General features: G+C 41.1%; 1 protein-coding gene across 20 annotated transcripts in view; it reads left to right on the top strand.

The window, feature by feature from the left end:
- The window catches only part of HS3ST5 (heparan sulfate-glucosamine 3-sulfotransferase 5), a 287,406-nt gene that overhangs the window by 200,769 nt on the left and 60,049 nt on the right, over positions 1–26,588 (top strand). For 2 of the 20 annotated variants that reach the window (XM_067011696.1, XM_067011695.1), the window contains exon 1: positions 24,965–25,202. The exons of the other annotated variants lie outside the window; for them this stretch is intronic. The gene's annotated coding sequence lies outside the window, so the exon portion shown is untranslated. Of the gene's footprint in view, positions 1–24,964; positions 25,203–26,588 lie in introns of those variants that run through there. 20 annotated transcript variants of the gene reach the window in all.

Raw genomic sequence — 26,588 nt, 5'->3', positions numbered from 1 at the left:
AGTATGACACTATAGTCGGAAATGGTCAGCCCAGAGCAGAGAATTGTGGCTTGGTGGCAGACAACCCTTTTCCTGCTATGGCAGAGCCTTCCCATGACACTACCACACGTGCACGCCCTCTCACAAGCAATTCCCCAGACAGCAAAGACTGAACCCTCACTTATGCATCTGCTGTATGTGTTTGCTTTGGTGCCCTTCACCCTGCCTGCTTCACATACCTGGCCTCTCCCATTCAGCCTCTACCATAAACCAGGACCCAGACAGGCCAGGCCTACTGCTAGGACCATTGCAAATAACACTTGAGATGAAACTAGAAGCACACTAAGCCATTTTGAGAAGAGATCTTCCATAATAAAGAAAGTCTCTTTCTGAAAAGATGATGAAAATCCAAACAAGGTGTCATTTTGTTTTGTTTTAGTGAGGCAGTCTTTGAGCCATGTGTGAGATAGGACTGGTGTGTGCTATCAGGACCAACCCAGAAGTACGAAGGCAAACCCTGATCTAGAACTTGAAGGAACATGGACAGAAAACCAGAACCTAATGAGTATGAAAAGTATGAGGTCAGATTCAAAACCAAGAGTCTCAGGGTAAACAATGAGGAATACCAGAAAGTGAGGGTCAACTCAGGGACAAAAACCAACAGGGCGTAGAGGAGCAGGGGTGGAGAAGAAGTGGGCAAGTGAGAGTAATTTCCACGAGCATCAGTTGAGCATGTTTGAGGGGCCCAGGCTCTATGGGCACAGGTGAACCCTCACCTGGTAATGGCTCCCACTGTTCAGGTCCTAATTAACAGCAGAGCAACGAGCCAGGGAGACACAAACATTTACAGAACAGCTTTTAATATGCCAGACACTGTCATAGGAGCTATTCAAAGGTTGCTCATTTAATTCTGACAATACCACTTTGAAGTAGGTGTCAACTCAGCATTTTACAGATGAGGAAACTGAAACATGGTTCAGATCACATAGCTAGAAAGTGTCAGAACTTAGTTCCCAGATCTCCCTGATGCCAAAGGGTTTACGTTTTTCATCTAGCAGGGGTTAGAACTTGCTTAAAATGATCCATGAGTTTTCTGGGCCTGTCAGAGCCAGTTTCCATTTCTCTGCTTCTGTCCTATAGACATAGTGGAGTGAAAGCTTTCTCTGGGCAAGGATCTTTCTCATCATTAAATGGTCATGTTTTGGTTAGACTGTAGGAATCTTTGGAGAATTTAATTTTAAGTCCTTGAACCAGACCATTCTGCATTTTTATCAAAGATAGTCCCAAGGCTGAAACAGATTTCTTTCTTTATGATATAAGCAAAAAGCCTTCATCAGGCTTTGATTTTATTTGTGAAATTTCAATCTTTGAACAATGACTGGTGGGAAATCCAGTTAATAGTGTAATCATTTCATTAAATGCATTGGTCTTAGGTCATCCAATTGTATCCTGACAATGTTTGGGAGCACAGCATGCTTGCCTTGGTATAGTCCAAATCAGAATGCAAGTCTTTCAGCTTAAAAATACAGAACAGCAGTTTTCCTGATACTCAAATCATCAGCCTCGTCAGGAGAAGTTACCTGGGCACAGAGTGGAGGGCGCTGAGCGCACTGCCGCTGGGAACGCCTCAAGTGAGTTTGCATTGCCTGCCAAACTCTAGTATTGAAATAGCAACAAAATTATATACCTAAGCACCCCTTATTCTGCTGTAGCCATGAGCAGAGTGCTTAAGAGAAACACGAATCTTGAAGAAGAATGGGGCAATGATTATATACAGTGAACTCCCACTGAATACAACATAGGTGTTGTTAACAATGAAAATCACTATTTTTCCATCAGACGTTTATGTAATGCTTATGAAGTGCTGAGTATTGTTCTATGCACTTTATGGATATTAACTCATTTAACTTTTACAACAGTTGCGTGAAGGCGGTACTGTTATTATGCCAAAGTTAGAGATGAGGAAACAAAGGCATAGACCAGTTAAGTAACTTGCCTAAAGCCAGGTATCTAGTAAAAAGCAACTCCTGGGCTTCCCTGGTGGCGCAGTGGTTGAGAGTACGCCTGCCGATGCAGGGTACGCGGGTTCGTGCCCCGGTCCGGGAGGATCCCACATGCCGCGGAGCGGCTGGGCCCGTGAGCCGTGGCCGCTGAGCCTGCGCGTCCGGAGCCTGTGCTCCACAACGGGAGAGGCCACAGCAGTGAGAGGCCCGTGTACCGCAAAAAAAAAAAAAAAAAAAAAAAGCAACTCCTACAAGTGTGCTCCTGACTTGAAGGATGATGATGATGAGGCAGATATAACGAGTGACAGGTACTTTGGAATAAGTGAAGGGAGAAGAGAGATCTCAGTAGACACCTCACATGTGTAACTTAACACTGTTTAAGCCACTGCACTGCTCCCTGTGGCACCATCCACTTGTATCTTGCCTACTCCAAAAACCTAAAAAAATTTCTTTGTGAATATATTTAGGTGAGGAATCTGCAATAATGAGATAGGAAAGGGTGAGTGAGGTGGAAGAATAACTTTTACCTAAAAACATTCCAGAGGAAATAATACCATTCTATGGAGCACTTGTCCCTTCCCCTTCCTTATCCCCCATAATTAGGTAGACTTATCGGAAAGCCTTAACATAGCATTATTCCTTGCATAGAGTTTATAAGACTAGATCAATTAAATGGTGTTATTTTAGCCCCTCTTCTGAGACTTTGAAATAGTTTTATTTTACAGAATACTTTCCTGTAATGGCATTTACTAGTCTGTGACTTTACCTGTAGGGGCAAAAAGATTATCGTACTTACTTATCGGTGATGTAATTATCCATCTTGACAAATATGTTTCAAATATTGCGAGATTTAAATTCTGTCTGGCTCACAGGTTTGCATTATCCCCACCCACCTTCGAAATTACTGCCCCTCCTTCCTGCCTGCCTTCCCCATCTCCCAGGGTACACGTGCCTGCCACAAGACCACATTCAGAGTTTCCATGTGGAATGGGTTTTTAATGAAAAAGACAAGGAAACAAGGTGGATGGCATTCCTTTTCTGATATTACTTCATTTTACTAATTCCTTTCATTGATTTGCCAATCCCAAACTGTAGGTCCTATTTGAACTAGGACTGTATGGACTTTTTAAACCCTAATTGCAATTGTACAATGTCTATAAAGGTGGCATGTTTCTCATAGCCTCTTCTGAGGATTCCATACAAAGGGCAGAAGTTGTCACCTTTAAAATAAGCAGGCAGTGATGCTCCAAGTCAAAAAGCTTAAGAAATAAGGATGACAGGGAAAGAAAGGCAGTACAAGGACATTAAAGGACGGGGCATCATTTTGTGAGAGAGAAAGAAGAGACAACGTGGAAACCAAGAAATATCATGTGTGTTAACAGACAACTGGCTGTAGGAAATGAAGGAAAAAAGTGGGATACAACGTGAAAAGAGGGGATACCTGTATACGTATAGCTGACTCATTTTGCTGTACAGCAGAAACTAACACAACATTGTAAAGCAACCATACTCCAATAAAAATTAATTTTAATTTTTTAAAAATTTTTGTCTGTGTTGGGTCTTCGTTGCTGCATGCAGGCTTTCTCTAGTTGCGGCGAGCGGGGGCTACTCTTAGTTGCGGTGCGCGGGCCTCTCATTGCGGTGGCCTCTCTTGTTGCAGAGCACCAGCTCTAGGCGTGCAAGCTCAGCAGCTGCAGCACATGGGCTCAGTAGTTGTGGTTCACGGGCTCCAGAGCACAGCCTCAGTAGTTGTGGCTCATGGGCCCAGTTGCTCCGTGGAATGTGGGATCTTCCTGGACTAGGTATGGAACCCATATCCCCTGCACTGGCAGGTGGATTCTTAACCACTGCGCCACCAGGGAAGTCCCCCAAAATTAATTTTAAAAAAATTAAATTTGGGGGGCTTCCCTGGTGGCGCAGTGGTTGGGGGTCCGCTTGCCGATGCAGGGGACACGGATTCGTGCCCCGGTCTGGGAGGATCCCACGTGCTGCGGGGCGGCTGGGCCCGTGAGCCATGGCCGCTGAGCCTGCGCATCTGGACCCTGTGCTCCGCAACGGGAGAGGCCACAACAGTGAGAGGCCCGCATACAGGAAAAAAAAAAAAAAAAAAAAGTAAATTTTTAAAAAGTGAAGCAAGGAAGTATTCATTTTATTCAGATAATGTGAGGATCTAAGAGCCAGTTCAATACTCAAGCAGTCATTAGCATGGTAAGCCTGTGTACAAAGCAACAGATGAACTATCATCTAGATAGAGCACAGAGATGGCAGAGTGTAAGGCGCTGAGGACACTGGCTGTCCCTACCAGTGGCTACCGGACAGGAGCTAAAGGGCGGGAAGATCAGACACACCTTCTCAGCTTCACCTTCCAAATAACCTCTGCTGCTTTGTCATATACCAACTGAGTTTCATGCATTTGGTATTGTACATATTGTTAAAATGAAAATTAAAACTGTCAGACTTGGGAGGCTGGGGCACATTTATAATTTATCACCTTCCTTTATAGTTAAAAAGAACAACCAGGGAAACGCAGCTTAGCTCTCACTCAGAAACTCTCACCATTGCGTGAAGCATGCTTGGGCTTTGTAGGACAGATATACTGCACACATTTAGCATATTTATTTCTCTGCTTATGGAACTTTTTCTTATCCCTGATATGCTTAGCTCTAAATATATTCAGAGGCTATAAATATTATATGGAATTTTGAGATCTGAAACATAACTTCTTCATCACTGATTTACTGATAGGCTGTAGAAGTTTAGTATCTATATTTGCATGATAAAAATGTTGAGTTAATACACCGGGCTGTTTTTAGCCATCCATGTCAGTGCTATGATTACATTTCAATCCTGGAGAAAGGAAGCAATTTAGAATGATCCCAGGTTTCCGTCCTTGGTTGCTGGATAAATGGAGATTCTTAGAGGTTGGGGAAGCTGGAAGAGACACGGGTTTCCAGTGGTAAAGTAGATGAGTACATTTTAATTAGGCAGTGAAGCCAGATAACCCAATTTGAAACTATTTTCAAAATCCCATTTTGGTCCTCGCGTGAATAAAAATAATAGCTGCCATTTATTACTTGATTTGCTCACCCTACCTTATTTAATCATTAAACAGCCTTGTTTTCTCCATTTTACAGATGAGGAAATTGAACCAGAGGCATTAAATAACTTGCTCAAAAATCACACAACTAGTAAATGCAAAGACCTGCCTGGTTCCAAAACCCTCGTCTGTTTCCCATTTGGCAAATAACAAACTTGCCGTTTTTTACATTAGTCACACATCTCCCTGGTGGCTCTATCTCAGAGTAGCCCCCTCGAGGCTCCTCTGTCCCAGATGCTCTTCCCTAAGCCCTTGGAGCAGATCTGAATGTGATACTAGTGCCCTGTGTCGGGTGGGAGTAGAATAGAATTAGTAATGTCCAATGCCTTCTAAATCTTCATTTGTTTTACAAATGAATCTTAGAACATTATAACAAGTGAGAGTAGACAGACCTAGGGGTTTTCTAATTCATCTCAAACATCTAATGTGTCTCGAATTCTAGCCAGTCACACACCACCTTCATTTCAGCCAGATCCACCCATCACTTTTACAATTATTTAGTACATCGTTTAAATAAACTCTTTTTTATATTAAATCATTTATTATAAAAGGAACTTTTACATCACTATTTTAAATGGAAAACCAGCACACTTTCCATAATTTGAAGTTAACTATAAAAAATACAGACAAAACAAAGTAATGTTATTAAATTCTAACCAGACATGGCCAAAATTCTTTGAAATTGATAGCCAGATTTTTCTTGTGCATATTTGAAATTGTTTGGGGATATTAAAGACATTGTAGCATCAAACTGAGACTTTTCTGCTAGAATAAATAGGAGGATTAAAAAAGGAATTAGAAGGAAAAAAAATCTTTCCTTGGGTTATTCAATGTTACTTAATGCCAAGTCCGTGCATAACTTAGTCATCTCTAGCACAAACAGTAGTCTGTATTCATCACTTGGAAAACTCTGGTCTTGTCTATTTCCTACATTTTACCAAAAAAGAAACTGAGATCCAGAAAGGTGAAATAATTTTCCATGTTCACATATCTGATACCTGGCACTTGGTCGATGTTCAATGAATGCATAAATGGGCTATTTGGACATAAGAATAGAATATGGATTCTAATTCTGTTGCTACCACTTAATGTCAGTACGATCAAATGCCAGTTGGTCTCTTGACTCCCAGCAGTGTTCTTGCTCATGTTGCATCTTGCCTCACAAGTTGAAGATGCTGCGTAAATGGTAGTTAAAAGAGCTGGGTACAGATTCTGTAAGAGGTCCAAGTTCTACAAGCCAAAGCCTAACATGGAGCTGGGAATCCAAGATGTATTAAATAAGCAATAGGGTATAAATCTTTAGATGGATAGGAATCCTGTTGTATTTTTCATTCTAAATTCAACAATTAAATCCAACTTCAGTTTATTGGGCACCTTTTCTTTTTGCTCCTCTAGAGCAGAATCAAAGATAAATGGGATTACTCATGCTGAATTACCTAGAAGATGAAATTGTCTACAGGGGCCTCCTCTGCCTTCCTCACCCATTTTTTCCCTTTGTCCCCCATGCTATTGGAATGAGTTTTAAAATTCTGAGCTCGTCATGGACTTTTCCAACTGCTTTCCCAACCTGCTTCATAGTCTCCTTACCCGCATTGGCCTGAGAGTAGCTGAGATTAAGCAGTTATGTTAATGCATCCCAGATGGCCTCTCTGTTCAGCACCAAAACTCAGCAACAGTTGGAAACAAAGCTGCCTCAGTCGTTGCAGTAAAGACTAAAGAAGTGCTTCTGAAAGAAGAGTGGGGAGAAGATCTGGGCAATAGGGCAAAGTTGTGCCTTTGGGACCAAAGGATGCTGCTCCTGGCACAGCACCCTCCCTCCTTCCGTCTTTGTGGTGTGCACAGCCTGGCTCTTAGTGGAGCCTGCAGAAATGTTTCCCTTAAACTCCTGCTCTGCGTGTTTACCAGAAGAGCCACGTGGATGGTTTAGGCCCAAAGGGTTGTGACACGTGATATTTTCAGCCATTTGACCTCATAAATTAGAGGGGGAAATGCTAAGAAAGGAGTTCAAGTACATGTAAGATGTTCCTAAATGGTTACTGGCTCTTTCCAACCCAGTTTCTCCTAACTCTGGCTTCTGCTTTTAAGTTTTACCTGACCTCTCCCAATGTCAAGATCTTCTGCCCTCCCCAAAATGCCATCACTTTAAGCAGCAGCGACTCTAACAGCAATTACAGACAAGATCTTATTAACCCACATACCTTGCTTCTAACTGTGCCGGTACTATACAAGTCACCTTTTTTGGAGAACAAAGAAAATCTGAAAAGTGAATCTGTGAAGAAAATATTTTTTTAAGTTCAATTCAGTAGTAGAAACTTCTTACTTTATGAAGTCAATGACTCTGTCCTGTCCCTAGTACCTAGAATCTACTCTGCATTATAATAGATGCTCAATAAGTACTTGTCAAATGAATGAATGAATGTACATTTGGACATATGGGCTCAGCAATCAGATGTGGATGTTTATTCTGCTACTGCCACTTACTAGTGGTGTGACTTTAGGCAAGGTACCCAACTCTCTGAGCCTCTGTTTTCTCATTTATAAAATGTTAGTGCAAGGGCTTCCTTGGTGGCGCAGTGGTTGAGAATCCGCCTGCTGATGCAGGGGACACGGGTTCGTGCCCCGATCTGGGAAGATCCCACATGCCGCGGAGCAGCCGGGCCCTTGAGCCATGGCCTCTGAGTCTGCGTGTCCGGAGCCTGTGCTCCGCAACGGGAGAGGCCACAACAGTGAGAGGCCCGCGTACCGCAAAAAAAAAAAAAAAAAAAAAAAAAAAAAAAGTTAGTGCTATTTTTAAGATTAAAGTATGTAGAGCATCTGGCATAGTACCTGGCCCATAGGAGGAATTTAATAAATTGTAGCTAAGTGCATCTATGCTCTGTCCTTATTCTTTGGGGGTATTAAGGAAGTCTAAAAATGTCTTTTCCCTCAAAGATCCAACTATCTTTTTAGTCAGTGCCACCAGTAGGACATAATGTTGGATGCCAAAGGGGACATTAGCAGCGGGAAATGGAAAATGTGGGGGAGATGAAATAAGAGTAAAAGAATCGAATATAAAAGGCTGACAAAGAAAGGAAGCCAAGCAGAGGATCTGAGTCAGAGTGACTGACGTGACAACAGTACGTGCCTGGTTAGCAGGTGGGACAGAGGGATTTACCTCTCTCACCTCTCCTTTCCTTGGAGCATCCCCTCAGACTACAGCAGAGACAGAAGTTGGGGATTTTGAATGGTTACCTGGAAAAAGTCTTATCATTTCCTGCCACTGTTTTGAGTGTCACTCTCTTGTATGACCAACTTAATAATTAATTAATTAATTACTGTAGCAATTTAGCAGATATCTGTGGAGCAATACCAAGTCCAAAACCCAGTTGTTGGCACGCCAAAGAGATATTAACATTTAAAATCTAGAACTGCAGCAGATCTTTTCTCTGTAACATCCATAGGTGCATATTTCTTTTATCACTTTAACTAAAATAAGTGGCTTTCTCATATGCAATGATGATTTCCTAGTATCCAAGAGTTAAACCAGCATACTACTAACTTTTGTACTTTTTTTTTTTTTTTTTTTGCCGTACGCGGGCCTCTCACTGTTGTGGCCTCTCCCGTTGCGGAGCACAGGCTCCGGATGCGCAGGCTCAGCGGCCATGGCTCACGGGCCCAGCCGCTCCGCGGCATTTGGGATCTTCCCGGACCGGGACACGAACCCGTGTCCCCAGCATTGGCAGGCAGACTCTCAACCACTGCGACACCAGGGAAGCCCAACTTTTGTGTTTTGAAACTGTAAATGGGATATGTGAGAAGAAACAGAGAAATGGGAATTGTTTTCATTAAGGGAGAAAATATCTTTTCCAGATAACCTATTCAAGAAGAGATCATTTTCAGGTTTCTACTTTGGATACTGCCGTTATCCAAAAAGTCATTGAAATAAGATTATCCAAAAAGTCATTGGAATAAGATTGCTATGATGCATTATAATTTCATATCCACATACAGATTTAGAAGAAAAAATACTTTGGTAATAGTTCCTCAGCAGAATACATTACGTTTTCTGAATGAATGAGATTAAGAAGGCAAAATGTTAAAGAATGATGTTCTCTCCAAAAGTAATTCTTCACAAAAACACCAGGACTTTTGGCACTACGTAAATACCATTTTATAACTATTATAATTAAAAGAACCAAACTGAAGAAGGATTTTAAGCCCAATATGAAAAACGTCACTATGCCATCCTCCCTGAAGGTGTCCAGAATGATTGGAAGTGCTTGGATTATGCAAATGAAAAGAGGAATTGTCTACAGTGACCTCCTCTTGAACTAAACAAAGCTTTTAAATGGCCATAAATTCCTTGAATTGTATTCTCAAGTGCCAAAACCATAAAATAAAGGCAGCACATCACAGTAGCCACCAACCAAACGAACTGACTCCTCAGGAGAAGCTGAAGGATTTCAAGGTCCAATTCAGTTCATTATAGCAATACGTGTGAACTTTTGTGTAGGAGGTGCTGTGAGGGATACGAGGGGGATACAGTTCAGTTCCTGTCCTTAGAGATTTATAGTCTAATGAGCTAGACAGACAGCTCCTCTAACAGTCATAATGCAGGGCAGGATTCATTCATTCATTCATTCAACCAATATGCATTGAGTACCTACTATGTCAGTCTCTGTTCTTGATGCTGGAAATAAAGCAAAGAACAAATACCTCTGCCTTCATGGTGTAAAGAGTGATACAGGGAGAAACAAAGCAGAGAAGGGGGTACAGTGTTGGCTCCAGTGATAAATAAGGTGTCCAGGGGAGTCTTCACGGAGAAGGTGGCTTTTGAATAACGACATGAAGAAGGTAAAGGAGTAACTCACTGGGAGATCTGGGGAAGATCATTCTAGGCAGGGGAAACGCAGGGCAAAGTAAAGAGTCTGTGAGGAAGGTAGACGTGTGTGGTGCTCAGCACAAGCCAGGAGCAGTGGGAGAAGGTGCGAGCAGGTTGGATTTGCTGGCATCTGCCTGTCAGTGACAGCCCAGGTCCTCTGGATTATGGTGTTCATTACGTCACTAACAGCACCCTGCTGCTTCTTTCTGCCCTTAGCATCCTATCCATTTCTATGTTTTTCCCTGCTTGGGAAGTGCTGTGGTCATCCTGTCCCTGACTCTGGGGCACAGTCCCTCCCCCACCAACTCACTCATCTATCTTCTTACCTGGCTTAACTTTTCTGACGTCTAAAATATAAATAAATAAATAAATAATCAAATGAATGCATAGGTTGTTTTTTTTTTTTTCTGACATCTAAAAAATCAAATCAAATCAAATGAATGCATAGGTTTTCTCTCAGGTTAGCATCCGAGTCATGATCTAATCTCGAATCTGCAGTCCTGTGAATGATGGAAGGAACAGGAGGGGTATAGGGAATGTTTGCAGCCACTGCATAGTAGGAACATGGGAGAAGTTTCCACAGGGGCTCCGAAGAAGGAGCTCATGGCACCCTCCCTGTCTTTACCTCCTGGCCAGGTTGGATCTTATCTCTCACACCCCTTCCACCCAGTTTCCCCAGCCTAGCCATCACTTACACAGGAAACTAGTCTGTCCCTGAGTTCACACACAGACATGATCTCTTCCCGTGGGGTTTCTGAGCTTTCTCGTCCTGTCCAGCCCTTGTATCTTTGGTCCCTTTGTGCCTGGATGGTTTACTTGGAAAGTAAGCACAGATGTCAGAATGGTAGGCAATGACTGTGATGTGGGTTTAAAGGGAACCTGAATGAACAGAAAAAGGTGGGATACTGGAGGGAAAGTAAGATTGACAGAGAACAGGGAGAAAGGGAAATGAATATAGGGCATATATAAGGAGATGTACCCCAAGCCCTACATAGAAGCAGCAGTTTCCAACAGCCCTGGCTTCCCATTAGAATCACCTGAGGAGCTTTCAAAAACTAATGCTTAGTCCCCAATTAAATGAGAACCTCTGGGGTAAAGCCCAGGCCGGTATTTCCTTGATGACTCTACTGTCCGTCAGGGCCATCGGCCATTGAGCTACAATCAGCTGCAACAAAGGACTCCTCTGTGGATCCTGCCTTCTGTGCAGCTGTTTGCAAAGGACTCTGCCTGCCTGCCTGGAAAGCACTCCTTCCTGGGCCTCCCTCCCACTTTGGGCCTCCCAAACTGGGCTCCAACCAGACGACCCCGTACGTGAGAGGGAAAGAGATGGCTAAGTGATACAGTGTTTGAATCAGACCCTTGGGTCAGACCTTGGATCCAGGCCAGCAGTGAGCCCTTGGGCAAGTTAATTAACCTCTCCTGGCCTCAGATTCCTTTACTTGTAAACAGATGATAATAATAATACCCACCTCGGGGTTGTGATGATTTCACAAAGTCTAAGTGTAAATTTCCTCACGTAGTGCCTGGCACATAGCAGATGGCTGCTATTGGCTGTCAGCAGTGCGTGTCAGCCTGGCATGTGCAAGTCTCTACCCAGCCCCCGGCTTCAGAGTTTGACAATTTCTTGGCTCATTGCATCTTCCAACTTGAATTGTTTTTAATTTCTCTCTTTTTCTTCTCCATGGTGTCTCTCATAACCCCGTCTTGTTCCTTCTGCCTGGCCTGGCCTCTCTCTGTTCTTCCTTCAGCCTTCATGATTCCTTTGCATCCTTGAGACTCATCTCATGACCATCTCCCTGAAACTTTCCCCGAACATCCCCTCACCCCAGGCCAAGCAGAGTCATTTCCTCTGTGCCATGAAAACGCCCTGTACTATCTCGAACTCTGCATTTATCACAGTGTGTTGTAACCATCTATGCACGTGCCCCTTGCCCCCAGTAGAACTGAGCTCCTGGAAGTACTTTATCATGTACCTTTGGTGCTTAAAACAGTGTCCATCCAGTATGCCACAGGCACTCAATCAATGTTGACTGACCTAAATACGCTAAAATATCTTTTCTGGTAGCCTATTAAAATACCCACTCCCTTCTTCCAGCCTGATTTTTCTACCATTGGGATCGTTTTCTTGGGTTAAATAAGAAAAACACCACCACACGGACAGAAACCTAGTTAGAATGTACCTTTGGTTACACACGTGCACACACACGCACAGGCACACACAGGTACACACGGATACACGGCAGTACAGAGGCAAGGACTGTCCTCTGCAGACAGCCTCATCCCCTGCCTTTCTCATGCCCTGCCTTTGCCTCAGTGCCCTCAGATGAGTAGTAGAGTCATGGGCTGAAGAAGCTCTCAGGTTCCCTCCACCTCTAGAACCCGAAGGGTCTAGGCTCAGAGCTTGGGGAGGTTCAGAGAAACTGACTCTGAAGGAGAAAGATGGAGGAATGGACAGGGCAGTGGAGGCCAGACCCAGCGTCATACCCACATGGACAGAAGACTGAATGGGAAATGATGCAGTCTGTATGGGAAGAATAATCCAGAAGGAGCAGGTCTGGATGCAGGGCCTAGAGGAAACTGGAGAAGGGGTGAGAGTACCTAGGAGGAGGATGAGGCCCACCGGGGAGCAAGCACCAATGAAAGAGCTTGGGGGACAGAGATGAAATTGGAGGGCTGGTTGGAGATTCGGTTGACAAAGGCATAATGTGAAAAAGAGAATAGTGAAAGTGTCACATAAGGAAGAAAGTCAAAAGTCAAATGCTCCAAATTCAGAGTGGCCTGAAAGGGAGCCTTGGCCTCAGGTGGTGAATAGGACAAGGGCCCAAAGGTCCAGCAGTTAGCCTGTGTTCCAGAACTGCCACACCCAGCCTTGGTTCACAGTAGGCACACACGCATACCTTGGTGCAGGCCCTATTTAATATTTACTGTGCCTGAAACTATTTACAAGTCGGCCTTTTCTCCACGGACCTGGCCAAAACTCTCGTTTAAATCAGGCTGGGCCATCTCCATTGCTTCAGGCCATGGAAACTGCTCTATTTCCTGTTGCTCTTATATTATAGGCAGACAGCAGGGAAAATTCTCTGTTTGTGACCACTAGCACATTGTTGGAAAATGCCTGCCCTGCTGGTATTTGGCTGAATTTTGAATAGCTGTCTTTCTAGCTACCCTGGCTAGCCAGCTGCTAGGAGAACAAGACGGTGATCTTTATTCATTTCCAGCATCTATATGGCATAACAAGATATGGCAAACTTAACAGTAAACATGGTCTATAAATTGGTATCAAAAATTGATATGTTGTTGGGCTTCCCTGGTGGCGCAGTGGTTGAGAGTCCGCCTGCCGATGCAGGGGACACGGGTTCGTGCCCCGGTCCGGGAAGATCCCACATGCCGCTGAGCGGCTGGGCCCGTGAGCCATGGCCGCTGAGCCTGCGCGTCCGGAGCCTGCGCTCCGCAATGGGAGAGGCCACAACAGTGAGAGGCCCGCGTACCACAAAAAAAAAAAAAAAGTTGATATGTTGCGTGTATGAAAACAAAATCACATTTGCCAATAAATTTTAATTCATCGTAGGAGTTAAGTGGTAAAATGAAGAGTATTTTTGCGAAGTTTTACTGGGAATTCATAAAATCATGCAAATGTACGGGTTACAAATCGACTCTTTATACCATACCATGCACATTATGGTCATTTCATGGTCCTTATTTTCTCTTTTGACAATAGTTAATAGACTGGTGTTTGAGAACCTTTACCCTGGGATATAAGCTATGAGAATATTGAAAAAAGTCATTAGTATGCAAAAGGAAATTTAAAATGAAGGGTGCAAATAAGATAAAGAACCAAAATATTTGTAAAATAAAATATAGAAAAATTAAGATGAGGGGTAAAACACACTACATAGTAATGGGAGAGGAATTTCTAAATGGAAGCCTCACCACAGTCACACCCTTGGCATTGGTGAAAGGGCACACTGGAATATCGAATGCCCACAGCATTAAGGCCAAAACTGATGGTGAACACTAGTAGGGAATTGTACTAGTCAGGAAAAATGGCAAAAAGTAATTTTGCAGAAGTGAAATTTATGGATTTTGCTTATATATGAAATGTCACTTAAACATGGATTTCACTTATAAATATAATTCATATATACACATATATATATATGAAAAGAAACTAAATTGGTAAAGATTTTTGGTAGCTATACAACAAATCTTAAAATAGAATATTCAAGTCTAAAATGTCAGCTTCCTGAAGGACGTTTTTAAAAATCTCTCTTTCAATTTCAGATCATCCACACCCCGCCACGCACCACCCCACCCCCACCCCGCCAGTTTCCAATCACTATATAAAAACTATGGTCCCTAAGAGGTGTAAGGACATTTTTCCCTCCATACAGTATACTCTTTTAAAACACATCTTTTAAGAACTGGTATTATATGGGGTTTTTGTTTGTTTTGCGGTACGCAGGCCTCTCCCTGTTGTGGCCTCTCCCTTTGCGGAGCACAGGCTCCGGACGCGCAGGCTCAGCGGCCATGGCTCACGGGCTCAGCCGCTCCACAGCATCTGGGATCTTCCCGGACCGGGGCATGAACCCGTGTCCCCTGCATATGCAGGCGGACTCTCAACCACTGCGCCACCAGGGAAGCCCTATATGTATTTTTATACTTGAAATATTATTGTCAAAGCAAGGAGAATACACATTTTTACTTCCCAAATGTATAGGGAAAGTGGCTGACTTTTTTAAAGTTACTTTTGCAACATTTTAAGAACAAAACTTGTATTTGTTTCTTTGTTTCCTATTTTAGGAATTCTCTCCTCAAACATGATCTACTTAAGTTACCTTTACCTCCTTCTTCTTCTCTTTGATAATCTATGGAGTAATTATTTGTATATGATTGCTCCTGAAATGTATGACCGTTGGAACATTAAAGTTGTTTCCACCCCATTTCCAAAATTTTGCATGTAACTTTGATGCATTCTGTGGTGACACCAGCCCAATTTTTTCTGTGAAACATTTGTGTGCTAAGGTAGATTTTTCTATAGGCTAGCAATTACATAGGTAATTTTAGAAGTACACTTGGAAAATTTGGTCATAATGTGAAATAAGCTCTTTATTGTGAAATGCTTTTAATAGTGACTAAAAGTTACTTTCCTCTCTCACTGCATAAAAATAACACAGTGCTGTACAGTAGAATGCTTTAGGATGATGAAAATCTGTATATGTGATATGGGACTACTAGTCCCATTGAGCACTTGAAATATCCTTAGTTCATCTGAGGAACTGAATTCTTAATTTGAAGTGATCATGATCATTTTATTTTATTTATTTTTTATTGAAGTACAGTTGATTTACAGTATTATATTAGTTTCAGGTGTACTACATAGTAATTCAATAGTTTTATAGATTATAGTCCATTTAAAGTTATTACAAAATAATGACTATATTTTCCTGTGCTATACAATATATAGCACTTGTTACTTGTTACTCTACTCCTTGTTACTTATTTATTTTATACATAGTAGTTTGTATCTCTCATACGAGAGATACATTTCTTTTCCAAAGAAAACTAAAACACTAATTTAAAAAGATGCATGCACCCCAGTATTCATAACAGTACTATTTACAATAGCCAAGATATGGAAGCAACCTAAGTGTCCATCAATAGATGAATGGATAAAGAAGATGTGGTACATATATACAATGGACTATTACTCAGCCATAAGAAAGAATGAAATTCTGCCACTTGTGATAATGTGAATGGACCTAGGGACTCTTATGCTTAGTGAAGTAAGTCAGACAAAGACAAATACTCTACGTTATCACTTATATGTGGTATCTAAAAAATAAAGCAAATTAATGTATTTAAAAAAACAGAAACAGATACAGAGAACAAACTAGTGATTAGCAGTGGGGAAAGGGCAGGAGGGAGGGTCAAGATACAGTAGGGGATTAAAAGATCATGATTATTTCAAATTTAAATAGCCATCTGTGACTAGTGGCTACTGTATTGGATAGCACAGAGCAAACCGATGTGGTCATTTCTTTGCATGTATACAGTGTTCCATTGAGACCAAACCTATGTGCACCTTGATTTTCTCATTAGCAGAATGAGAGTGTTGACTACGTGATTCCTAAATGTTCTTTGCAGCTCAAACTTGTCTGACTCTCCTCTCTGTCTCAAAATGTCACACTCTTTACACCCAGCTTTAATTCTATAACAGCCTAAATATCAAATCTAATACTGAGGCTTTAGTAGCATCAGTGAAAATGATACTTGAGTTTTATACGAAATCTTTGATAATCGATGTTACCACAACCGCTTTTTACACAGACCACAGAAAATATTTTTTCCTAAAACTGCCTTCGCACAACTGCAAAGCCACCACTGGCAAAACGTCCTCCTGCGAGGCTCACCTGTCTCTCCTTGTCCCTTCCGTCCCGACCAGAGACCTCTTTTGCAGTGACACAACTGATCTCTACAGTAGCAATTCGAATACTTCTAACGTATGGGGGCCCTCCCTCTGCTAGATGTTAAGATTCTTGTTGTGGTGGGCTTGTGGCAACTGTCTGCATCCCCAGCTCCTGGAAGTCTGCCTTGCCAATAATGAGACCCATATACAAACGATGATAGTTACCATTTACCAAGAGCTCGCTGTGACCAGACATTGTGCTAAGGGATTTATGTTCTCATTTACCCTCACAAAATCTATGTGGTAAATACTATTACAATCTCAGTTTAATAAATGTATGATGAATGGACAAAGAATCAAGCCAGAAACTTGGCTTTTCCTTTTCCTGGAGTTGGCCTTGCTCATGATAGACAAAAAGAAGTTCTCAGCAGCCTTTTCTACAATGACAAGACCTTAGCAGCAGTTTTTCTTCGTTGCAGAACGTAACGCGACTATCTAATATTCGTAGCAACCAAGGATTGAAAGAGCAATGCTCAGGGGCTATAAAGAGCCCAGATTGGCTCACTGACATTCACATTGGACTGGAGCTAATTGCTTACTCTATTTTCCTGTACTTTTTTTTTTTTTTTTTTTTTTTTGCGGTACGCGGGCCTCTCACTGCTGTGGCCTCTCCTGTTGCGGAGCACAGGCTCCAGGCGCGCAGGCTCAGCGGCCGTGGCTCACGGGCCTAGCCGCTCCGCGGCATTTGGGATCTTCCCGGACCGGGGCACGAACCCGTGTCCCCTGCATCGGCAGGCGGACTCTCAACCACTGCGCAACCAGGGAAGCCCTTTCCTGTACTTTTTAATCTCAGCAGTTGTATTAATCACTCCAGGGTGCTGCTAAAGTCTTGCTTTGGTACTCTCAGTTAAATTTTACCATGAATATACAAGTTGTGATCTATAGGTTTGTTTCTTGTTGTTTTTTAACCTTCTGGCAGTCTAGCGTGTTGCCTATGGAACAGTTTTTATTTTTTTATGAAAACCTGTATTCAGGGCATAGGCATAATTGGCTTCTCTTTAACGTCCCCCCTACTGGAGTGTAAGCTCGTGAGGGCAGGGACCTGGTCTGGCTTGTCCACTTCTACATGTATCTGCAGTCCTTTAAATAGTGCCTGACATATTATAAGCACTTGATCAGCATTTGTTAGATGAGTGATGACCAAAATTCAAAGTATTCATATGATTGCACTATGTTCCTCTATCCCATCTTGTGGGGGTGAGGGGTTACAATTTTGCCCCTTTTTAAAAGTGTTTTATTATTTATATAAAATACTAAGAAACATGGGGGAAAGAAGGCATGCACACAAAATTTGACGTGTTTAAGAATTTCTTAAAATGTTATTTAGCTATATTAAGATGTTATTGAAGAATATTTCCAATGCTCAACCCGGGAGGGGGCAGAGCACATATCAGAATCATCTAGAAGAGCTTTTCAAAACTACATAGGCTCAAATACAACAAACTAGTGAATATAACAAAAAAGAAGCAGACTCACAGATACAGAGAACAAAGTATACTGGTTACCAGTGGGGAGAGAGAAGGAGGGAGGGGCAAGATAGGGGTAAGGGATTAGGAGGTACAAAATACTATGTATAAAATAAGCTACAAGGATATATTGTACAACACAGGGAATATAGCCAATATTTTATAACTATAAATGGACTATAACCTTTAAAATCTGTGAATCACTATTATGAGGACCTGTAACTTATGTAATATTATACATCAACCATACTTCAGTAAACAAATGAACAAAAAACTATGTAGGCTCAGGTCTTTCCCCTAAAGAGTGTTTGATTCCGTGAATCCAGGGTGGAGTCTAAGAATCTATTTTCTCACAGAGAATCCTAGGTAATCTTTTTTCTTTTAAAATCAACTTTATGGGTGTATTGGTCAGGGTTCTCCAGAGAAACAGAGCCAATAGGAGGTAGGTGTATATTTATTTAGAGAGATTTATTTTAAGGAATTGGCTCACACAAGTGTGGGAGCTGGCAAGTGTGACGTCTGTAAGGCAGGCTGGAAATTCCAGCAAGAACAGATGTTGCAGTCTTGAGTCAAAAGGCAGTCTGGAGGCAGAATTCCTTCCTCTTCTAGGAACTTCAGTCTTTTCTCTTCAAGCCTTCAACTGATTGAATGAGGTCCACCCACATTATCGGGTAATCTGCTTTACTCAAAGTCTACTGATTTGAATGTTAATCACATCTAAAAAAAAATAGCTTCACAACATCATCTAGAATGGTGTTTGAACAAACAACTGTGTACCATAGCCTAACCAAGTTGACACATAAAATTAACCATCACAATGAAGTACAATTTACATATTATAAATGTACCCACTTGAGGTATACAGTTGGATGAGTTTTGAAAATGTATATTTTCAGTATCTACTACCTCATTCAGGATAAAGCACATTCCTTCACCCAGAAAGCTGTCTCCTGTGCCTTTACAACCATTGATCTGTTTCTATCACTATGGATCGGCTTTGTCTGTTCTAGAACTTTCCATAAATTGAGTCATATAATATGTACTATTTGTGCCTGGCTTCTTTTTGTTTTTTTACCATGGTAAAATACACATAACAGAAAATTTACCATTTTCACTCACTACTTTTAAGTGTACAGTTCTGTGGCATTAAGTACATTCACATTGTGGTGCAACCATCACCACCATCCATCTCCAGAACTTTCTCATCTTTCCCAGCTAAAACTCTGTAACCATTAAACACTAACTCCTCATTCTCCCCTCTCCCTAGTTCCTGGAAACCACCATTCTACTTTCTGTCTCTATAAATTTAGGTACCTCATATAAGTGGAATCCTGTATTTGTCATTGTGTGACTGGCTTATTTGACTTAGCGTAATGTCCTCTAGGTGCAACCGTGTTGTAGCATGTGTCAGAATATCCTTCCTTTTTACGACTGAGTGATATTTTATTGTATGTATATATCACAGTTTGTTATCCATTCATCTGCCTATGTACACTTGTGTGCCTGGCTTCTTTCACTTAGCATAATGCTTAGAGAATCACCCATTTAGTTGCTTATAACTGTAGTTGTTTCCCCAAGTAATTTTGAAGGTTCTCAAACTCTTGCTAACCAAATGAATGCTAGAATCAACCTTTCTTCCTTCCTTCCTTCCATTCTCTGGTTTATTGTTAGCCAGTCAGATTTTTATGTGTCTCTCAGTGGTAAGACATTTCTGTCACTCTCAGGGCATGTTCCTTGCCAAGGACAAGGAACGGACCATGGTAATAATTTACAGTTGTATAGCATTGACCATTGACAGCATTTATTTTCATGCCTTGTGTCATATAATCCTCTTAATAACCCTGTGATTTATCATTATCCCTACCTTACCAAAGAGAAAGCCTGAGCCATGAAGGATTAAATAATGATGTGCCCAAGGCCACGCATTTGGCAAGTGATAGAACTGTCATTTGAACCCAATTCTCCTGACCCAGGTTCAGTGCTCACAGCTGCCTGTCTGTTTATTTGAAGGGCACAGGAAGGCTCCCATGACAAAAATTAACTTACCCACCAGCCTATCGTGGTGGTGAAATTCCTGAAGTAAATTGACGTCTTTGATTCCTGAGAGTTCTTCAGTTCTCTAGAAATCCCTTTTAAAATGGAATGCCCGGGGCTTCCCTGGTGGCGCAGTGGTTGAGAGTCCGCCTGACGATGCAGGGGACACGGGTTCGTGCCCTGGTCCAGGAAGATCCCACGTGCCGCGGAACGGCTGGGCCCGTGAGCCATGGCTGCTGAGCCTGCGCGTCCGGAGCCTGTGCTCCGCAAAGGGAGAGGCCCGCGTACCACAAAAAAAAAAAAAAAAAAAAAGGAATGCCCTACTTAGAGTCTGTCATACAGAGTGAAGTAAGTCAGAAAGAGAAAAACAAATACCATATGCTAACACATATATATGGAATCTAAAAAAAAAAAATGGTTCTGAAGAACCTAGGGGCAGGACAGGTATAAAGATGCAGATGTAGAGAATGGCCTTGAGGACACGGGGAAGGGGAAACTGGGACAAAGTGAGAGAGTGGCATGGACATATATACACTACCAAATGTAAAATAGCTAGCTAGTGGGAAGCAGCCACATAGCACAGGGACATCAGCTCGGTGCTTTGTGACCACCTAGAGGGGTGGGAGGGAGACGCAAGAGGGAGAGGATATGGGTATATATGTATACGTATAGCTGATTCACTTTGTTATACGTCAGAAACTAACACAATATTGTAAAGCAATTATACTCCAATAAAGATGTTAAAAAAAATGGAATGCCTGAGGGATGAGTTGCATTTACATAATGTTCGCCCAATAGAAATCAGTTCATAATAATAAAAACATCTGCCATTTATTTAACCTGTACCCCATCCCTGACTCTGGGCTAGTCTTCTGCATTCAGTAGATACCTCACTGAATTCTCAGAATAATCCTGGGAGGTGGATATTGTCATCCTCTTATGACCGATGAATAAACGGGGCCCAGAATGCTTAAGTGACTTCCCCAAATTTCCACAGCAAGTAACTGGAGAAACTTTTTTTTAACCCCAAATCTGCCTAGATGTACAGAAGTGCTTTTAATCCCTATAGTATACTGGCCGTTACATGACCCTCTTCTAATTAGACACTGAACAGGAGGGATGAGAGATGGGAACACGCCCAATGCAAGTGGCTGGAAAAAGGAGTGAAATTGAACTTTTTGCATAAGTGTGTCTGGGGCTGACCTGAATTACTACTTCTGAATGACACACTATGAAAACTTACAAAGGCTCTCTGTTTTATTTTCTTCCTACTCTTTTTTTTAAACGTCTCCCTCAACACTAAATTGTTTGCTTGTGCAGAATGTATATCTGGCGCTTTTTTCTTTGTGTATCCAGGGAATGTTTTTGAAATGTTGCTTATTACTGTGCCCTAAGGAACTGATGATATTAATCATGGTGAAGAAAGAACAGGAATATAAGATTCAAGCTGTCCTTTGATCAAAGCTTCTTAGATAGGATTTTACTTCAGAGCTTTGTTGTTTTAATGGCCTCCTATAGGTATTTTTCTGAGAGTTCTCTGTGGACTTTGTTTCCTAGTTCCTTGTAGCAGTGCCTGTCAGCTTCCTTGCTGCATGTTTTTTACTTCAAAAGAAAGATGGGTAATTTGCCTATTTCTGCATTTTAGAGCGAGTCAAACAATGCCAAGTAGGCTATCATGTGTTGACAAGGAGTCAGCAGGAAAGGCCAGTCAGGTAGCCATCAAGTTGATATATTTGAGGCTGTGCAGTCATTTCAGCCTTGAGTCCACTAAGTACTCTCTCTACGCTGTGGGATTCGATTAATCAGGTGGCATTCAATTTAGGGTCCCGCTTATGCCGTTTATTGTGTTAGTGCCTTAAATAGGAATACGTGGTATAAGACTCCATTACTGGAATAAAATTCTACCTAATTACCAATTTCTTGAGAATCGCCTTTGAGGTAGATGATGCCAGAAAGAGAGTACCTTTTGATCTTGCTAAATATTTAACTACTTTCATGAAATGGTAGAAAACTGGTTTTCTAGAATTCAATGAATTCAGCTTTTTTTTTTTTGCTGAACCAAAATCAAGTTTTATATGTTTAAAACTATTTTTGATATATTGTCCTAAATTTTACAGCTAATTTTCTGAGAATACTGACACATTTTTAAATGACCTTTTGAATTCACCTTTAAAACTGTATGCATTAGGAAGGGAATTTCTATTGAAAGACATAGTTTCCAAATTGTATGGCCTGTTCTCAGTTGAGGGGGACCTATTAGATTACTGTTGATATGTGATGCTAGAAAAGCTAAAATGCTAATTCCTTCTGAATATATTTCAACTTCAACAGTGTTTTGTGTTTCTAAAAGGAAAATAAAATCATTTAATTCATTGACCATATTACATTTTACATATTTCAGTTGAATATCACATCTTCCAGAGAAAAATCAATTACATTTTATTTACTTTTCCCAGACTGAGTTAGTGCCAATCTAAGACACATAAACTTATATCCTGGCTGCCTCTCTTAAGAAATTCCTAGTAAAAGTCGCCACCCCAGCAAATTGCTTATTGTCACACAGCTAGAATCACCCCATAGACCATGCTTTGAAATGTTGCATCTTACTTGCTTATTTTACAGGACATTTTCCTTACTACCATCAAGCAATTTGCTGCAGAGAAATATGCCAAATGACTGAAAACAATGCAAATCAGAAAATCAGTAGCTGGTTGTTAATAATATGGTCCATTTATCTTCTGAGAGAGGAGACACATTTCAATTCCATTGTCTCAAATGTACCAAGAAGGAAGGATAATAATGTTAAAGCCTTTGTGTTGTTTTTTCCCCACTATCAGGGTTTATTTTTCATCAGCTAAGTACTACTAGATTTAAAAAAGGAGGGGGCGAGCTGATTTTGAATAGAGTTGGTTACCAGACAACTGAGCCACAGTAGTGGAAAAATATAAGCCAGAACATTTTCAAAACTCATTTACCTAAATCTAAATATCAGTCTGATATACAAAAAAAACCCCATATCTTCTTTTAGTCTCGTATGTGTGTGAGCACAAGGAGTGGGTATGGTTAATTGAAGCACTTGTAGAATAAGGACTATGGACTGAAAGAAATGAAAGAAATTGATGACTCAGTGTCTGGGTTTTCGACTTGGCCTCACCTGCATCCTCGGTGTCACCTTCACTACTGGGTTTCTCCTTCCCTCCAGTTCAGAAGCAGTTCTCACCTACGCTGGGTCTCTGGAGCTGGGACTGTCAGGGATGGTCAGCCCTCGGAGCACCACCAAGAAGGACAGGGTCTAAAGTATTAGGTCCTCAGTGGCAAAGTCAATCACAGAAAGAGCTAGACAAAAAAGCAGGGACAGCAGTTGGAAAACTCAAAGCTAGGGAGTTCAGAGAGCCTTCCAGAGGCAACTTGAAACCAGGGGAGGAAGCTCTTTGTGGCAGGTTCCCTCCTGGTGAAAGAGATGCTAAGGACACTGCCAGCTTTGATCTCTACCTTAGAGAGAGGACATGGTGGTGCCCACAGTAAAGATAAGAAGGGAGGCAGCTGCCATCCTTACATAATGCTTGAAAAAAATAATCCAGAGAGCAGTGACAAATTCTCCCTGGTGCATCCTAGCAAGCTCACCAGGTCCTAAAATCCTAAGGGGAGAAAGAAACATTTTGCAGACATCAAATATCAGCGAATGCAAAGAGTTATTAAATTGCCAAAGGAACATTTTGTATTTGCAAGTAAATGTGTTCCTTACAAATTACGTGTGAGCAAGAATCCATAACCAAGGAAAGACCCATTTCTCTGGAGAAAATGAGGGCTGGATTTCTGAGCTATGTGTGAAGAAGGTCAGAACCACGCATTAGTATGCCGAATGGTATAATGTATCTGTATGCTTGTGGTAAAATGTTAATTGTGCTCAGAAATTGGTTTAGCTGGAGAGGAGAACTTGTGCTAGTTAGAAACAAAAAACAGACTTTGAATGTCAGGCTAAAATTTTTGGTTTTGATAATTGGACAACTTTTAATTAATTTTTATATCCCTTTTCTTGACACTTTTTGAAAAATTTTTCTCTTGGGTATGGACCTTGTTCTGTTCACTTTTTTTAGAGAAACTTTTGTTTTTGGTTATTCAAACTCTGCCATGAAGGAACCTCAAGCCATTTAACCTTGGCTCAGTTTTCTCATCTCTACCATGAAAGTCTTGGGCTAGAATATTTCTGAGCTCTCTTTCAATTTACAGTTGTGAGTCTGGGCAGTTTTAAAAAGTAAAGAAATGCTGTACATATCCAACTGACACTGAAATAGGGAAAAGTTGTTTTTACTTGCTTAATGACGTAATTTCTAAAATTAGATATCCACACATTGAGGGTTCAGTGAATCACATGTTACAATCTTGTGTAAAGGATGATAACATTATGACCTGTGAGTCATCCCTGTTTGTTTCCTTCTGTGCCCCACACTTTACTGTTCAACACACACTCCTCCAAAGGTGGAAAATGTGTAGGCGGTGGAGGCCCAGCTGATTTTATGTGTGGTAACATACCTGTAATACATGTTAACAGAACTGTAGTTTAAACATCCTAGGTGATTTTTTCTTCCAAGCTGATGTTGACAAGGTTTATCATGAGTTTAAAAGGGAAAACCATGAAAATAAAGCACATAGAGCTAAAGACATTAGAAATATCTAATGGCACAGTCATTCCCTACTAAATATAATCTACCATCCTGATGAAAATGAATTTCAGAGAGTTTTCCAACTGGATGCAATAAATGCATGCTTTCTCTCTAGCTCTCTCTCTCCTCCGAATTCCCCAGGACTTGTGAACCGTAGACCCACTTTTATAAAGGTGGAGATTGTGTTATTCACAGCTATATCCCCAGGCCCAGACAATCTTCCAAAAAGTAGAGGCTCACTATAACGTGTAATAGATGACAGAATGTTTATGTGAAATGGTGAAATGTCTAAGCACAACCCCAAATTTGGGTCAGCCTTGGAGGATGGCATGGATCCAGATAAGGTGACTCCTAAAGGGCCCCAGTCAAGGCATGACTCTTAAGGGCTGGTCAGACATTCTGGAAACCATCAGTAGCAAGGCTGGCTAAGCAGAGTGGCAGAGGATCCCAGCCTGAACTTTCTTTCAGCATTGCACGAACTGGGCTCATCCTCGGGGACAGGGGCTGGTGTCTGGACTGGGCCAGGGGAGAACCCGAGTCTCATTAAGAAGGGAAGCACGGATGGAGAAAGCAGCAAGCCCTGGCATCTAGCCCCCAGTCTGGGCCCGGGAAGGACCCCCAGTGGGTAGAAGGTAGGATCAGCTGTCAGAACTAGGATCTAATACTAGCTCACTTCTTAGTCACCACCATCAAAATGTTATTTTTTTAACCTTTGCTAAAAATAAACAAATGTACAGATAAAGAAGAACAATTTTTTTAAAAATAAGCTTTCAGTTTACTTCCAAAGACCATGGAAAATATCTTTAAGGAATGATACTATAATAACCAAATATTGGAGGTAACCTAAATATTCAAATACAGTGCTTGGTTTAAAAAAAAGTAGAATAACCATGCACTAATACTATACAGCTATGCAAAATTATTTTTTAATATTCTTTAACATTTTAGCACGTTATTAAGTGAAAAAAATAGGTAATAAGTAACTAGTATTGTATTTTTTATAGAAAGAAAATTTAGTTTATTTACAAAGAAAACAGTTTAGAAAGATATAAGCCAAGATGTTACCAATGGTTTTTGTTTCATAACTGGATTACAATTTTTTTTTTTTTGGCTTACCTGGAACTCAGTTTTTCTGTAATAAACACGTATTACTTTTTAAATAAAAATAAGGCAACAAAAATAGAAAAGAATTAACAGTAAGTTGTTCCTGATGCACAGGTTACATACAGAAAGACATCTGAGCAGAATGTCTCATGTCTTTGTAAGTCCTTGGAAAGGGACTGCTGCTACTGGTGTGTGTCAGTGTTCGCTAGACTGAGCATTACCTCAGAAGCCTCTGGCACCGAGCTTTCCATTTCTGTGTAGCTAAAAAACTTAGAACACTATTATGTGATACATACACTGTGGGTCAGAGCAATAATACAAAAATAAGAAGAGTAGTTTTGCTTCAAGAAATCCAACTTAATTTAAGGTGACTGAATTCCGATTTATAAGCCTGAGGTATATTAGAGTTTGAGCACTTTTTGTTTCCTTTCAAATCTACATTAATATTTGGCTCAACACCCAGAGGGAGGCAATTCAGCACCAAAGGTGCAATTTTTCTTCCAGAATGCTAAAATCAATTTAGCCGTCTGGCTTGTATCAAGTGGTGGGCTATAATCTCAGATGCCAAATTTTCCTCCAATCAGGTGTACATTACTGGGACTTCTGAAAAAAAAAATGTGAGAAACTTCCCTGTTTAATTCTTGGAATTCAAGTCCTGAAGAAAAAGAACTAAATGCTCCTAAAAGGAGAAAGTTTCTACTCTCAGCTATAAATGTATAAAACCAGCTTGATCATTGCTTATCTTTGTAGAGAAGATTTTATTATTTTACCTAAGAGTATTCCTTTTCCTTTGTTAAATTTGATTTCTAGACTCTTTCCTGAAAAGCAACTTAGTATTTTGCATTTGACTTACCAGAAAGATTCTTAAAATATAGGTTATAAATCATTAATGTTTCATCAGTTTCTAAAAAAAG

The sequence above is a fragment of the Kogia breviceps genome, chromosome 13 (assembly GCF_026419965.1).
Source record: "Kogia breviceps isolate mKogBre1 chromosome 13, mKogBre1 haplotype 1, whole genome shotgun sequence".
Taxonomy (NCBI): Eukaryota; Metazoa; Chordata; class Mammalia; order Artiodactyla; family Physeteridae; genus Kogia; species Kogia breviceps.
The sequence above is the reverse complement of the archived record's forward strand: the minus strand, read 5'-3'. Positions and strand labels throughout refer to the sequence as shown.